Source organism: Lupinus angustifolius, unplaced genomic scaffold, assembly GCF_001865875.1.
Source record: "Lupinus angustifolius cultivar Tanjil unplaced genomic scaffold, LupAngTanjil_v1.0 Scaffold_1_1094, whole genome shotgun sequence".
Taxonomy (NCBI): Eukaryota; Viridiplantae; Streptophyta; class Magnoliopsida; order Fabales; family Fabaceae; genus Lupinus; species Lupinus angustifolius.
In genome coordinates, this window is record NW_017716410.1 from 67,546 (window position 1) to 83,063 (window position 15,518).

Sequence of the window (15,518 nt, forward strand, 5' to 3'; positions counted from 1 at the left end):
ATCGAGTACCAATTACGGGATGATCATTAGGTTTGGGGACCAAGTCCCACACATACACACTTTCAAATGGAGTTGTTGAGAGGAAAAATAGAGTTATAAATGAGCTCGCAAGAACCATGCTAAACGAGAGCAAGGTTCCCAAGTATTTATAGGCTAATGTAGTACACACTGCCTGTTATGTAATGAATTGAATACTTCTTAGACCCACTTTTTCAAAAACCCCATATGAAATTTTAAAAGGTCGAAAACTGAATATTGCTCATCTTCATGCATTCAGGTGCAAATGCTTTATTTTGAATAATGGAAAAAGAATTTTGGGAAAATTTGACTCGAAGGCTGATGAGGGCATATTCCTAGGGTATTCATTACACAGTAAGGCTTTTCGTGTGTTTAACAAGTATTCCATGCAAGTAGAAGAGTCTATTCATGTTCAGTTTCACGAATCTTCTCCAAAAGAGAAGAGAAAGGTCTTTCCTGATGATGTTTTAGGTGCGCTAGAAGAAGCTTATTCAAGGGACATGAACCAAATCCAAGAAGAAGAAGCAGAACAATTAGTTCAAGATGAGCAACAGGACAAGCCAATTGCATGGAACACCAAAAAGGATCATCCACTAGACAAGGTGATTGGTGACACATCTACGGGGGTGGTAACCCGTAGTTCTTTACGCAATTTCTATAATTTTGTTGCATTTGTGTCTCAAATAGAGTCAAAGACCATCGATGAAGCCATCAAGGATGTACACTTGGTATAGCTATGCAAGAGGACCTAAACCCATTTAAGCGTAATAATGTTTGGGATTGGTCCCTAAACCAAAACAACATCCCGTGATTGATACGAGATGGGTCTTTCGTAACAAGCTAGATGAATCTGGCATGATCATTAGAAATAAGGCTCGCTTAGTGGCAAAGGCTAAAACTAGGAGGAGGGCATCGATTATGATGAGACCTATGCTCCTGTAGCCACACTTGAGGCCATTAGGATGCTCTTGTCCTTTGCATCTATCATGAATTTTAAGCTCTTCCAAATGGATATTAAGAGCACATTTTAAATGGATATATTCAAGAGGAGGTGTACATAGACCAACCACCAGGGTTTGAAAACTTCAAATACCCGAACCATGTGTATAAACTCAAGAAGGCCCTCTATGGCCGAATCTGGCTTGATCATTAGAAATAAGGCTCGCTTAGTGGCCAAAGGCTACAACCAGGAGGAGGGCATCGATTATGATGAGACCTATGCTCCTGTAGCCACACTTGAGGCCATTAGGATGCTCTTGTCCTTTGCATCTATCATGAATTTTAAGCTCTTCCAAATGGATGTTAAGAGCGCATTTTTAAATGGCTATATTCAAGAGGAGGTGTACGTAGACCAACCACCAGGGTTTGAAAACTTCAAATACCCGAACCATGTGTATAAACTCAAGAAGGCCCTCTATGGCCTGAAACAGGCACCCATAGCCTAGTACGATAGAATGAGTTGATTCCTATTAGAAAAAGGGTTCGAAAGATTAGATAATCATGTTTTAGTTGTTCAAATATATGTTGATGATATAATCTTCGGATATACTAATGACATCCTTTGTAAGGAATTTTTTGAGATGATGCAGGGCGAGTTCGAGATGTCGATGATGGGTGAGCTGACCTTCTTCCTTGGGTTTCAGATTAAACAAATGGAAAGTGGCATCTTCATTCATGAATCGAAATATTGCAAAGAATTACTAAAGAAATTTGATATGGAGCAATGTAAAGATGCATATACTCCTATGGTGCCCTCATGCTATCTATAAAAATATGAAAAGGAAAAAGCTATCGAGGTAACCAAATATCATGGGATTATCGGCTCTTTATTATATTTGATTGCAAGCCGCCCCGATATTCTGTTTAGTGTTTGTATGTGTGCTAGATTACAAGCTTTGCCTAAAGATTCACATTATACTACTGATAAACACTTTGTATGTGTGCTAGATTTCAAGCTTTGCCTAAATATTCACATTATACTGCTGTTAAACGCATCATGAGGTATTTAAAAGGAACAATAAATATGGGATTATGGTATCATAGGGATGCCTCATTATCCTTGGTAGGTTACTCTGATTCCGACTTTGCTGGGTGTAAGTTGGATCGAAAGAGCACTAGTGGGACTTGTCATTTATTAGGCAGTTCCTTAGTGGCATGGCACAACAAAAAGCAAGCATGTGTTGCTTTGTCCACCGCAGAAGCGGAATACATTGCCGCTAGCGTGTGTTGCGCTCAAATCCTTTGGATGAAGTAGCAACTTAAGGACTTTGGGCTTAAACTAGAAAAGATCCCCTTTAAGTGTGATAATACGAGAGCCATCAACCTTTCCAAGAATCCCGTTTTGCATTCGAGAACCAAACATATAAAAATAAGGCATCAGTTTTTATGTGATCATGTTCAAAAAGGTGATTGTGTGCTAGAATTTGTAGACACCTCTAAGCAATTAGCATATATTTTCACCATGCCCCTCTCACGAGATACTTTCTATGTTCTTCAAAGAGAACTAGGAATCCTTGATGAAAAATATATTGATTGAGTTTATGTTATTTCCTTGCATAATTATTTGCCTTGTATGCTTCAAAATGAAAATATGTTGAATGCTAGTTATTCCTATATGATCCATGATTCTATAAATAAGCTCTATGTATATATATGACTGCTCAATATTGCCTTCTATGAGTTAGAAATCGTTGCATGCTTTTAAACATCTAAAACGCTCTTGATTCTGTATCTGATTCTATTTAATCAATTAAGGCCTTATTTTAATCGATTACCTGGGTGTAATTTTTTAAAACCTTTTATTTTTAACTCAGATTAATCGATTACATCTGGTAGTTAATCGATTAACTGCAGCAGTTAAATAGAAATAGAAGCATTTCTGGGCATTTTTCGAAACCTCCCTCATCCCCTTTTCTCTCAAATCTTAGAGGATCAAGTTCAATATTAATCCTAAACTATAACCTAGCCTAAAACCGAATACTCCAACCCTATTCCACTCCATAAACCTTCTTCTCCATCATTAATTTCCATCAAATCCGTTTACCCCCAATTCCAAACCCAAAGATAGGTACCTATCCCGGGAATCCTTCCTTCAACCTCCAAATCAACTTGGGTTTTCAACTAGAAATGGAAAGAGGTCGTGTATAAAGGATTAAGACAACCTCTCAACGTCCACCACGTGCTCCAAAAGTCGTACCCTCGAACCAACAGGTAAGGCAAGACCGTGGAGAACCATATTACTCTTCGATTTTTCAAGAGACTCGGTTGCTCAAGTTTCAGGGAAGAAAACCTACGTACATAAAGTATGCCAATTTGATTTGGTTAGTGGGAAAAAAACTTTGATTTTCCGCGTGGAATGCAAGCACAAGGGGCTGTCCCCTTTTTGGAATTGAAAGGTAACATTTACCCTGCACTAGTTAGGGAATACTATGCTAATTTTAGATACGAGGATGGGAAGTATTGGTCTATGATAACTAGAAAGTTATTTGAGCTAAATGATGACATATTCATGAATGTGGGTGGATTATCGTGTAATGGTGCTAGTTTAGGAGATTGTGATTGGGTTAACAACTCTTTTGATGCTGCTAAAGTGTATAAGTCATGTTTGAGGAGACCTCAATTGTATGTTCAAGGTGAATTGACAAAAGTTGGATCATTATCCGTAGAGAATAGGCTCCTGCACTATCTGATTGCATAAATACTGATTCAAAGGAAACAAATCATGCACAACCTACCATTAATGATTTGAGGTTCATGTATGTTGTCAAGGAAAATGTGATAATTAATTGGCCTGAAGAGATCTTGAAGGTCATGTATAGTGACTCTACATCGCAATTGAAGTTGCTTCCCTATAGTATTTTCATCTTGCGCATTATTGACTATTTGAATATTGATATTTCTAATACTATTGTTGTGGAATGTTCTAATAAATATCATTTGATTGGTGAAAGTTTGATTCACAAGATGGACATTTACAAGTATGGCAACACTTGGCAATACCAGGAGGATTTCAACACTGTGAACCTTGACCCCTCGGGTGAGGATGATCAAGATGAAACACATGAGCCAAATGCTACTACTTAGGGGGAGTCTTCTGGAAATGCAACACAGGAACTAGCCTTTGGACAAGCTTACTTGGATGCTATGGAACAACGTCTTAACAACAAGATGGATCTTCATTTTCAGAGTCTGAAGGACACATACCATACAGATTTAGAGAACTTTGAGGAGCGTTAGAATGCCTACATAGATAATCATTATCAATCCTTGAGGAACTTCGTTCAGACAAGTACTGATTCACAAAGCAAGAGGTTGTGTGCTGAGATCAACAAGTTGAGCACCCTCATCAAGGATGGTGGTAGCTCGATCATTCCTGGCGATAAAAACCCTCCATCTCATCCCTAGTTAGGAGACCTTAGATCCTTATTTTTATCCTTCCTAGTTTATGGACTACGTTGATCCTTGCTTTCCTCTTGAAAACTTCATTTTCTATTTTGCTTTTGCATTTGGATTGTAATAGCTAAACTACTTATCTTTTACTAAACTTGCGTTGGTATTATGTTTAAATTGTACCTTGCTATTTACATTTGGAAGTAACGCCTTAATGTTTTCAAATTGTCTATTTCATGCTTAATGGTTAACTATGTTGTAAATAGTATGGATGTATGTTTAATGGATCTTGATCATGTTTGGTGTATGTACCCCTGTTGATTGATTAAGCCTGTTGTTTACTGTTCATTTATATCACTGCTTAATCATTCCATGCTTAATTTGAATTAACATAGCCTTTCATGCCATTAAATTAGTTTTGTTGCTATTTACTGTCAATTTAATCGATTATGCTCTGATTTTAATCGATTAAATCATCTAAAAATGAGCATTTGTGCCATTTTCTTACAGCAGGTTGATTAATGAAATGCCCAAAATTAATTGATTAATTACAATTAGTCTTAACCAAATAACTCTTCTGACTTTTGACTATAATTGAATATTTGTATATTTTTGATAATGTCAAAAGGGGGAGAAAGGTTGCTTGTTGTGTTTGATGTATTTGCAGGTTGTAACATGCTTCCGTAGTAATCATTGCTTACCTAAGGGGGAGTGCAAGCGCTTCAATTTTGAATTCACAACCGCTATGCAAATGTACAACGTCGTTAAGCTATTTCATCAAATTCAGTTGTGGTATTTGATGTGGTGTTTGTCATCATCAAAAAGGGGGAGATTGAAAGTGCAAAATGTCAAGGATTGCATTAGCAATGTTTTTCCTATGTTTTGATGAAGACAAGGACTTAGTTAAAAGCTTGAAGATGTATCAACAATCAACATGCCTATAACTCATTGGTCATATCTAGACTAGGCTATATCAATAGAGTTATATTTGTAAGTAGTCTGAGATGTGTGTCTTAGTTAGTGAGTCTGGGTCAGGTAAACCTAGATGCAAGTCTCACAAACCATTAATATTGTTATATCATATTCATGAGGCATATCATCTAGTTTTTTGTATGTTCATGCATTAATCATACATGTTATATGTGCATATTAAGCATAATATAATTGCTAAAACATGTATAGGAGTCAAGCATAACATATAAGTAGTTTACCATTTAATCACATTTTGATGTATGCTGGTTAATCGATTAACGTGGTGACTTAATCGATTAACGTGTCTGTTTTCTGTTATAACTGTTTTCTGTTTTAACTGCGTAACTGAAAGTAACGATTTGAAGGGTCAAATCTGTTTTGTATAAGTTCTGGCAAATTGCATAAATGTGTAGCATTGCATATTATTGTTTAGGAACCATTAGAGAGCATACTTTTCGTGATTTATTGCATTATAGGCAGAAGAGAGATGCATGTGTGAGAAAGAGAGATTAACATGCTTAGTTGATATTGTTCATGGTGTATTGCATGTTGTTTTCATGTGCTTAATCTCATTCTTTCTTTCTTGCATGTTCGTGCATTATGATTAGAGATTTTAAGAGAAAGGTTATGTGTTTACTGTTTTGTATTAACTCACATACATGCATGATGGCTTGTGTTACTTGAGAGTGGGTTAATCTTTGAGTTTTCATTGTTATAATTTGAGCATTTTAGTACTTGGTAAAACTCTGTATTTATAGATTGTTTTTGTACTTTGGGTTTCGTCTCTTGGTATCTTACCATCATTGAGATTTAGTGAATCTTCACCAAGACTCGGAGGTCTTGAATTTAGAGCGAGGATCTTGGTTGTGGAGGCTTGGATGTAGTTTTCAGTGGACCCACAACGAACCAGGATAAATATCCATTTGTGCAAGTTGTTCTCTCTCAATCTCTTTTATATTTCACAGTGTTTTAATTCATGTTTGCAGCTGATAGTTTGCATACTGATACTTTGCCATATCCTTGTTAATTGTATATAAAAATATATGTTGTATCTCTGCTTGTTTGTTGATAAATAATTGTGCAAGAAGCTGATCTGGTAATTTTGTTTCTGTTACGAGTTAATCAATTAAGCCCACTGGTTAATCGATTACCTGGACTGTTTTCCAGAACTAGGTTTTGGTGCGAGAAGCGGTAATTGATAACCGCTACACCTATTCAACCCCCCCCCCCCACCTTCTAGGTGTGTCTAGACCACTGATACCTAATTGTACGCCTACTGGAAAATCCGAATGATAATTTTATTGAGGCCATTGATACGAAAATTTGGGGTTCTTTAGAATATGGACCTTTCGTTCCACTACACATAGTGAACGGAGAAACACAAGAGAAACCTAGAAGTTTCTTGGCCAACGAGGAAAATCAAAAAGTGTAATTCGATTTGAAAGCGAAAAACATTATAACCTCAACAATCTCATATGGTGAGTTCTTTATAGTTTCTCAGTGTGATAATGCCAAGAATATGTGGGACACTTTACAAATAACCCACAAAGGCACTAGTGAGGTCAAATGATCTAGATTGAATACATTGATGCATGATTATGAGCTATTTCGCATGTTTCCACATGAGTCTAATACTGATTTACAAAAACGATTTACTCACATTATTAACCATCTCATTGATTTAGAGAAATCATTTTCCAAACATGAACTAACTATTAAAGTGTTGACATGTCTGGACAAGAATTGGCAACCCAAGGTGACTGCCATCATGGAGTTAAAGGACTTGGAACAAATGACGCTCGCAACATTATTTGGAGAACTTCAAGAATAGGAGTTGGAATTAAGACGTTTGACACTCCATCAACAAATGGACGAGAACATCAAAGAAGCCTCTGTCAAAGTGACAAAATCACATTCAAGAAGTCAAAAGGAGACACATGATGATGATGAGTCTGATTCCAACACAAGTGATGAAGCCATGTCCCTCCTTATAAACAAATTCAGAAAGTACTTAAGAAAGAATGAAGGACTCAAGAAGCTTCATAAGGAAGATGAAGAAAGTTCAATCAAAATCAGCAAGAATCCCAAAGACAAAGCAACTTGCCACAAGAGAGGGAACGTAGCTCGTATGAGGTACTCATGCCCTACCTCTTCCAAGAAGATTGAACTTGATCATAAGAAATACTCTCGGGACATCAAAGCTAAGAAGTCATACATCGTTCGGGATGAACCCAAAGAGAACAATTCATCAACAAGGATCTTGGAAGATAAAGAATCAAACAAAATTTGTCTAATGGATCAAAATCTGAATTCTTGCAAAGTAAGTGAGCAAGATGAGCCTAGTGAGGTACACTCATCCGATTCTATTTTAAACTCCGATATATTTCCCATGTATGACATGCTATATGATGCTTATGTTGAAATGCATGAAGATCTTGAAATGTTAGCTAAAAAGTGCATGAATAGAAAAAAGTTAATTTTAGATCTTGAAAAGAAAATATGTGAATTGAAAATTTTCATTAATATGCTGAAAATTGAAAATGATACCTTAGATGCTAAATATGTTAACTCTTCATGTAATTGTACTTCTAATTTAAATGTGATATCTACTTGTGAAAATTGCACTTACATGGAACATGAAAATAATGTCTTAATGGATAAAATTTTAAATTTCACATCTACTAATCTCAAATCAAACAACTTACTACATGTAACAATGTTGAGATTAAACCTAGTTTGTGACATATGCATGCAAATAACTCCTTTCACAAGAAACGAGTAGATGTTCTGAAAATTTCATATCTTGAATCCCCTACTTGCTTTTATTGTGGATTGTGTGGTCACACCTTGAATTCATGAAATATTAGAATCCATGATGTTCCAAATGGAAATTATACGTGGATTACTAAGAATCAAAATCCCCAAGCTACTAACATGAATGGAGCCAAGATTAGTTGGGTACCCAAGAAATGCAAGTAATCATGTTTTGTTGGTGTGCCAAAGGACATATGGACTTCAAACTTCATATGGGCAGTAAGTGTTCTAGGCGCATAGAAGGTGAGAAGATCAAACGTCTTTGACTTGTCACCAAAGGAAAATGGATCATGACACTTATGAGCAAAATGTCAATTCAAATGCTTGAAGCTAGGAAGTATTGTGCTACAAAGGTAAAATAAGGTATACTTTCCAAAATCTAAGTATTACATACTTTAAGTGTCATAAATATATTCTATAACGAAATCCTAGCAAGGCCAAAAAATCAAGAATCGTGAAATCCCCCATAAATCACTTTTAGGCCTAATGTTTTGTGTCTCCCATTTACATGCTCTCAAATGCAAACATAATATTATTGAAAGATTATAAGAATCTTTTAACCATGTTTTGATTAATAAGCAAGTGTAGCAATATCATCTAGGATTTTATAATCATGAGGATGCACAACAAGTTAAATCTCATATTAATGCAATTGAACAAAACTATTCTTTGAAAAGCCTATGCGAATTTAATGTTTGATTAAGCCCTCTCCAAGAGAGGAGAAGAAAGGTGTGCTTACTATTTTGTAGGTACTCATGAGAATAAACATTTCAAGAATAGAAATGCTATGCAAGAAAAAGGCAAGAATCAAGAATTGAAGAAAAGGCCAAAGAAGACATCAAATATGGCAAACTTCTAACATCTTCATAAAGATGAGGTAACACATGTGAGGTAACCAAATATCGTGACACATTATGCTCAATAATGTCTTATCACATGTTCTGTCTGACATATTACCTAAGTGTTTGAATGCATGCTAGACATCTAGATAATCCTAAATGAGTTCACTTATCGCCAATATATGCATGTATTTTTAATTGTATAATGCACTCTTGATTGAATATGCTTTCATTCTCTTTTGGCTCTGTGTTAAGTGTTCATTAAGTATTTAGGATAGATCTTTTATCTTGGTGTCTTAGTAAACCTCTAAACAAATTCAAATTGCGCCAAAATCTGTTTATGTGACTCATTTAATCGATTGTTTTGTACTTTAATCGATTACCTTGGTTTTTTTCTAAATGTGTTAATCAATTATATGTTCCTTTAATCAATTATCTGGGCTAAAAATGTTTTAAAGTTTTAATCAATTAAGTTGGAACATATTGGATTAAGTGTGTTAAAATTCAAATCACGTTAATCGATTAACATAGAGGTTAATCGATTAAGTGTAGTCATAAAATATATTCGAACATAGTTCTGGATTATGTTCTTTCTAACCCTAACCTCGTGAAATATATCTTCTTAACCTAAATTGGTCCTATAATTCATCCTCAAACTCATATTAGAGCTACCCAATGTCTTATTCTTTCCACCTCTAATCCTCTAACTCATCAATTCGATTGAATTTGAATAAGCTAAGCTTACCCCCTTTCTAAACCTAAACTAAATTTTATTCTTAATCAATTATCCATCCTACATACATCCGATATGATGACTTGGCGTCGATGGTGGAGCAGAGATTTCAATTCCCTCACGAATTGGAGGCACAAGGGGTCATAAAATTCTGGAATTAAATAGCAGTATTTAACCGTCTCTAGTTCGGGAATTCTATGCAAATTTGCACTACAACAATAGTGGGTATAGGAATATGGTACAAGGGAAGCTGATTTTTTTGAATGATGTGTTGTTCATGGATGTTGGTGGCTTAGCCTGTGATGATGGTTCCCTTAGAGATTGTAACGATGACAAATAGAGCGTGTATGACATTACAGAGATGTACAAGTCATGCTTGAGGGGACCTTACTACTTTGTCCAAGGTGAGCTTACAAAAGCTGGGTCTTTAACCGTAGCAAATAGGCTATTACACTACTTGATAGCATACATTTTGGTTCAGCGTAACACAAATCATGTGCAATCAACTATGAATGATCTGAATCTTATGTTTGTTGTTAAGGAAGGAATTTTGATAAGTTGGATTGATGAGATTCTGAAAGTGATGTATGGCATCGCATCCTCTTCTTCAAGACTGTTGGCATATGGGATCTTTATCTTCCGTGTCATTGATCACCTAGGGATCGATACAACTGGTGTGGAGATAATCGCCTTATATCCCAAAGAGCACGTGGTCCATGAGAATCTCATTCACAAGATGAGCATTTATAAATATGGAGGTGAATGGATGTATCAAGAGGATTATAGGACCACTATGAATTTGGAAATGTCTGATGCATAAGAAGGTGGTGAGCAAGGACAAAATGACGAGGCGCCTGATATGCCTCAAGGACCATCATTTGATTTGGCTCATCTGGATACCATGGAACAATGCCTGAATGAGCGAATTGAATCAAGGATGAAATCTATGGAAGATAGGCTCATGGTGGAGTTTTAGAGACAAGATGAAGAGAATCATAATCGTTTTGAGCAGCTGCACTTCTTACTTAGGACCTCTAGTGGATTTCCACAATCGCCTCCTAGCTAGCTTAGGATGTCTAGTGTGTCCTAGTTAGATGTTGTTTTAGTAGTATGTAGTCTTTAATTTTGTTTTTGGTTATTGCGTTGTATTTCCAAACTTGTTAGTTTGTTATTTTTTGTGATTTGACTTGAATCGTAATCGCAATGACATGCTATGACTATATTGGTTTTGTGCTTTCAAATTAGCTTATGTACCTTTTATATCACTTTTGTAATCATTTGATCAATGTATGAATGAATGCTTAGTAATTTTCAAATCTATTGCAATGATCTAATTGTGCTTAATTTTCAACCAACAAGTGGTATAACAAGTTGTATCAACAAGTGGTATAGATGGAAAAAGTTACCAACAAGTGGTATAGATGGAAAAAGGTACCAACAAGTGGTATCATAAACAAGTTTTTTTCTATCGTGTATATAATCGGTATAAAACAAGTGCGTGAATCCAGTAATATCAAATTACATAAGTTTCTGCATGTAGCATGTGACCTGCATTGTCTTCTATCATAACAGTAGGTAAACGATTAACAACAAGCCATAATCAATTAACCATCATAAAATGCAATTCTGTATAAAAATGAATAATACATAATCAATTAAGTACTATTTTAATCAATTAGCATCAGTGGAAATTGCATTGTTTTTCATTTCTTTTGGAAATATGCTTTCATATATCACTTTGCTTTTTTATCATTCCAAAAGGGGGAGAAAATTTGTTGTTTATATGTTTTATAGGACTTGAAAGAGAAGAAAAGTTGAGGGGCTTCCGCAAAGATAATGATAAATCACCTGATCCAACAAAGAGGGATAAATACACATCAACTTACAAGAACATCGCAAAACATAGTTGATTGTCTTCAAGCAGATCCAACAAAGAAGTCTCAGATCCAACAAGTTTTTAACAAGTGTCAACAAATGTTTGTCATCATCAAAAAGGGGGAGATTGAAGATGCAAGCATGCATGAATGAGCAAGAGTGTGTATGCAATAATGCATCACATATATTTTGATGAAGACAAAGGTTGATGAAGACAAAGGAAGACAAAGTTTAATATAGATAAGGATCGACAACATGATTAATGGTCATGGACAAGATTAAAGGGATGGACAAATCAACAAACAACAAGTATCAAGTAAAGTCAAGACTCAAGTTCATACAAGGCAAAACATTCAAAAGAAGATCTTGAGACTAAGTATTTTATATCTTTATTAGGTCTTAATATGTTTGCTTAGTAAGAGTCTAGGCTAGAATGAACCTCAAAAAAGTCTCACAAGCTAAAATCAATCATAACTAAAATGAGACTTACATGGATACATACATGATTTCCATGCACATGCATTCATACATCATTTCCATACACATGCATACATACATGATCATATGTTTTTGAAGGCATTTAACAAGAGTTTTTAAATCATACATCATTCAAAGGCATGCATCATAATTTTATAAATCGTGTAGGAGGTTCATTCATCATTGAAATATCTTTTTAGAAAACCTTTAATCGATTAGGAGATATTTTAATCGATTAAGAATTTATTTCTTGGGAACACGTTAATTGATCAAGTAAGGGTTTAATCGATTAAGGGTGTTACTGTTTCTATTTTATGGTATTTTCAAGAACCCGTTAATTGATCAAGTTTAATGTATAATTGATTAATTGTAGATTAAAACAAAATGGTATATTAACACAAGTTTTTCATATTGCTTCATAATTGAGGTGAACATTGATTCGTAGAGTTAGAACACATATCCGAAATAAACATATTACCCATTTTGTTCAGAAAATCTTAAGCTCTAACTTTCATATCTTTAGAGAGATTTTCAAATTGTTCTTTTGAGAAAAAGAAAAGGGTGAATCTTTACAAGACACCCATTGAGCTTAATTGTCAAATCTTTTGTTACAGAAACCTTGCATCTCATGCTTTATGTTCTATAATTGTGAGAGTTTTTTGAAGGGTTCATAGATTCTAAGAAGAGTGGTTAAATCTGCACATTAAGGTGCACACATAACTTGAAAGAATTGTTATGCAAGGCAATACCATATTCTCTTGGTGTGATCGTTATCGCTATTGATAAAGAGTAGGTTTAGGAAAAATCCTAATTGTTGTTAGGTGCGTCTACACGAGAAGCAAGAGGTCTTGGTATTGAGCGGTACCTGGTTGGGGCCTAAGCACGAAAAGATAGGAGATCTTAGTAGACGGGAGAGAGAGGTCAAATCGAGGTTGTTAACTTCATAAAAATCAAGAAAGTAGGGTCTTTTGTCTTGTATTGGAGGGTTGTTTTTAAAAGTACATTAAAGATTCCATAGTGAAGAAAAATCTCCCAAGATCGGAAGGGGAGGCCTGGATATAGTTTGCAAGTGGACCCGCAAAAGAACCATGATAAAAGTTGTCTCTCATTCTTCTTTTCCCTTATCTTTTACATTTCCATATTACTTTATTTACTTAACTTTTCATGCATATAATTATGTATTAATTGCATATTTTGTATTGTTCATTTAATGTTCTTAATCTTCTGTAATAAGTGCATATAATTTTAGTTGAATCATGGTAATCTTGGAGATCGAAAGAAAAATGTTTTCATTGAACAATAACTAAATTATCGATTAAGTTTTTTAGTTAATCGATTAATAGTAGAACGAGCTAATCGATTATAGTTGTGTTTAATCGATTCAACAATGTATAAGCTTGTGTTTCCTATTTGTTTATCGAGCAACGATAATCGTCTACCGTATCACCTATTCACCCCCTTTAGGTGAGTGACAGAGCCCTGTGGGACTCAACATCTTCCTGGTTGTATCCTTGGGCTACTACTCTTGCTTTATTTCTTATAAGGATACCATTTTCGTCTGATTTATTTTGAAAGACCCAACATGTGCCTCAAACATGTCTATCCTTAGGCCTAGGAAGAAGTTCCCATACTTCGTTTCTCTGAAACTGGTTAAGTTCTTCTTGCATAGCACGAATCCAATGTTCATCCTCGAATGCATCATCAATCTTGGATGGTTCCACTTGGGAAACAAAAATCCATGTTTAGACACGCATCATTCTATCATTCTAGTATAGGTGAATAGTAACTCCCTTACTTATGTCACCAATGATACTGTCAATAGGATGATATCGATGGATTCTCCATTCTTTAGGTAAATCAAAATGAATATGCTCTTCTTGTGATGGTAAATCATCATTTATTTTCAAATGCTCTATGTTGGTTGTAACATCACAAATGGGATTTTCCAAGGAGGAACTAGGAAAGTCACCATCATCAATCATGGACTTTTCTCCCATAGTTGGATTAGACTCATCAACAGTTACATGAATGAATTCTTCAATGGTCATGGTTCTCTTAATGAAAATTCTAAAAGCTTTACTTGTAAGAGAATAGCTAAGGAAAATTCCTTCATAAGCTTTTGTATCAAATTTTTCTAAGTTTTCCTTACCATTATTTAGCACATAACATTTGCAGCCAAACACATGCAAGTGAGAAATATTTGGTTTTCTACCTTTGAAGAGTTCATAAGGGGTTGTCTTTAGAATTGGTCTTATTAAAACTCAGTTGGAAAAATAGCATGTCATACTAACTACATCAGCCCAAAAGTATTTTGGGAGATTAGTTTCATTCAACATTATACGTGTTAGTTCCTCTAGAGACCTATTCTTTCTCTATACGATACCATTTTGTTGTGGTATTCTAGGAGCAGAGGAATTGTGAGTGATACCATTATCATCACAAAATTCCTCAAAAGAAGCATTTTAAAATTCTCTTCCATGATCACTTCTTATGTAGCTATTTTCAAGGATTTCTCATTTTGAACTCTCTTAGCATATTTTCTAAATGCATTAAATGTGTCATTCTTTGTACCAAGAATAGAATCCAAGTGTATCTTGAAAAGTCGTCTACTATCACAAGAGCATAAACGTGTCATTCTTTGTCGCTTATCATATGTTTTGAGCAGCCGCTATCCAAGTACCATAAATCACTAGCGGCTCCCAAATATTCTAGCAAAATACGTTAAGTAATATTAGATACCCACTTTAGTTTGGATCCTATTGGGTTAGCACCTTTCTCTACCCATTGGAAACGGCCTAGGGGTACACCATATTTTCTAATGATGCAAGTATTAGGTGTGTGCCCATGATTTTGATAGTAAGTGTAGATAGGTTGATGCTTTTGTATCCTAGTTCTAGATTTAGAAACATGATGAGTTTGTACTACGCTCGGTGGAGTGTCTTTGCATTTTCAGCATGTTATCCAAGTTTGTACTACTCTTGTTTACACTATTGAGTTCAAGACTCCAAGTAGAAATTTTAGTTTCAAGATTAATACACTTTTGAAAAGAAGAAGAAGAAGAAGAAGAAGAAGAAGAAGAAGATTTATTAGAGAATGTGTCAATCTCATTCTTTTGTTTATAACAGGTTTTGGTGAGTTTGACATATTCACTACGCAATTCATTTAAAGCATTTTGTAATTTAGAAAATGATAGCTTATCTGAAGGTTCAGTTTCACAGTCTTCTTCCTTTTTTCATGTTTTTGTGATCTTGGTGTCTTCATCAAAATTGTGTCAAGGTTAGGAACAAGATCTTCTTCACAAGAATGTTAAAGCAACTGAATAAAATTCTAGAAATTTAACGAAGTTAAACTCAAAATGTAAACACAAGAGGAGGGTAGAAGAAGAGTACATAAAGATTGTT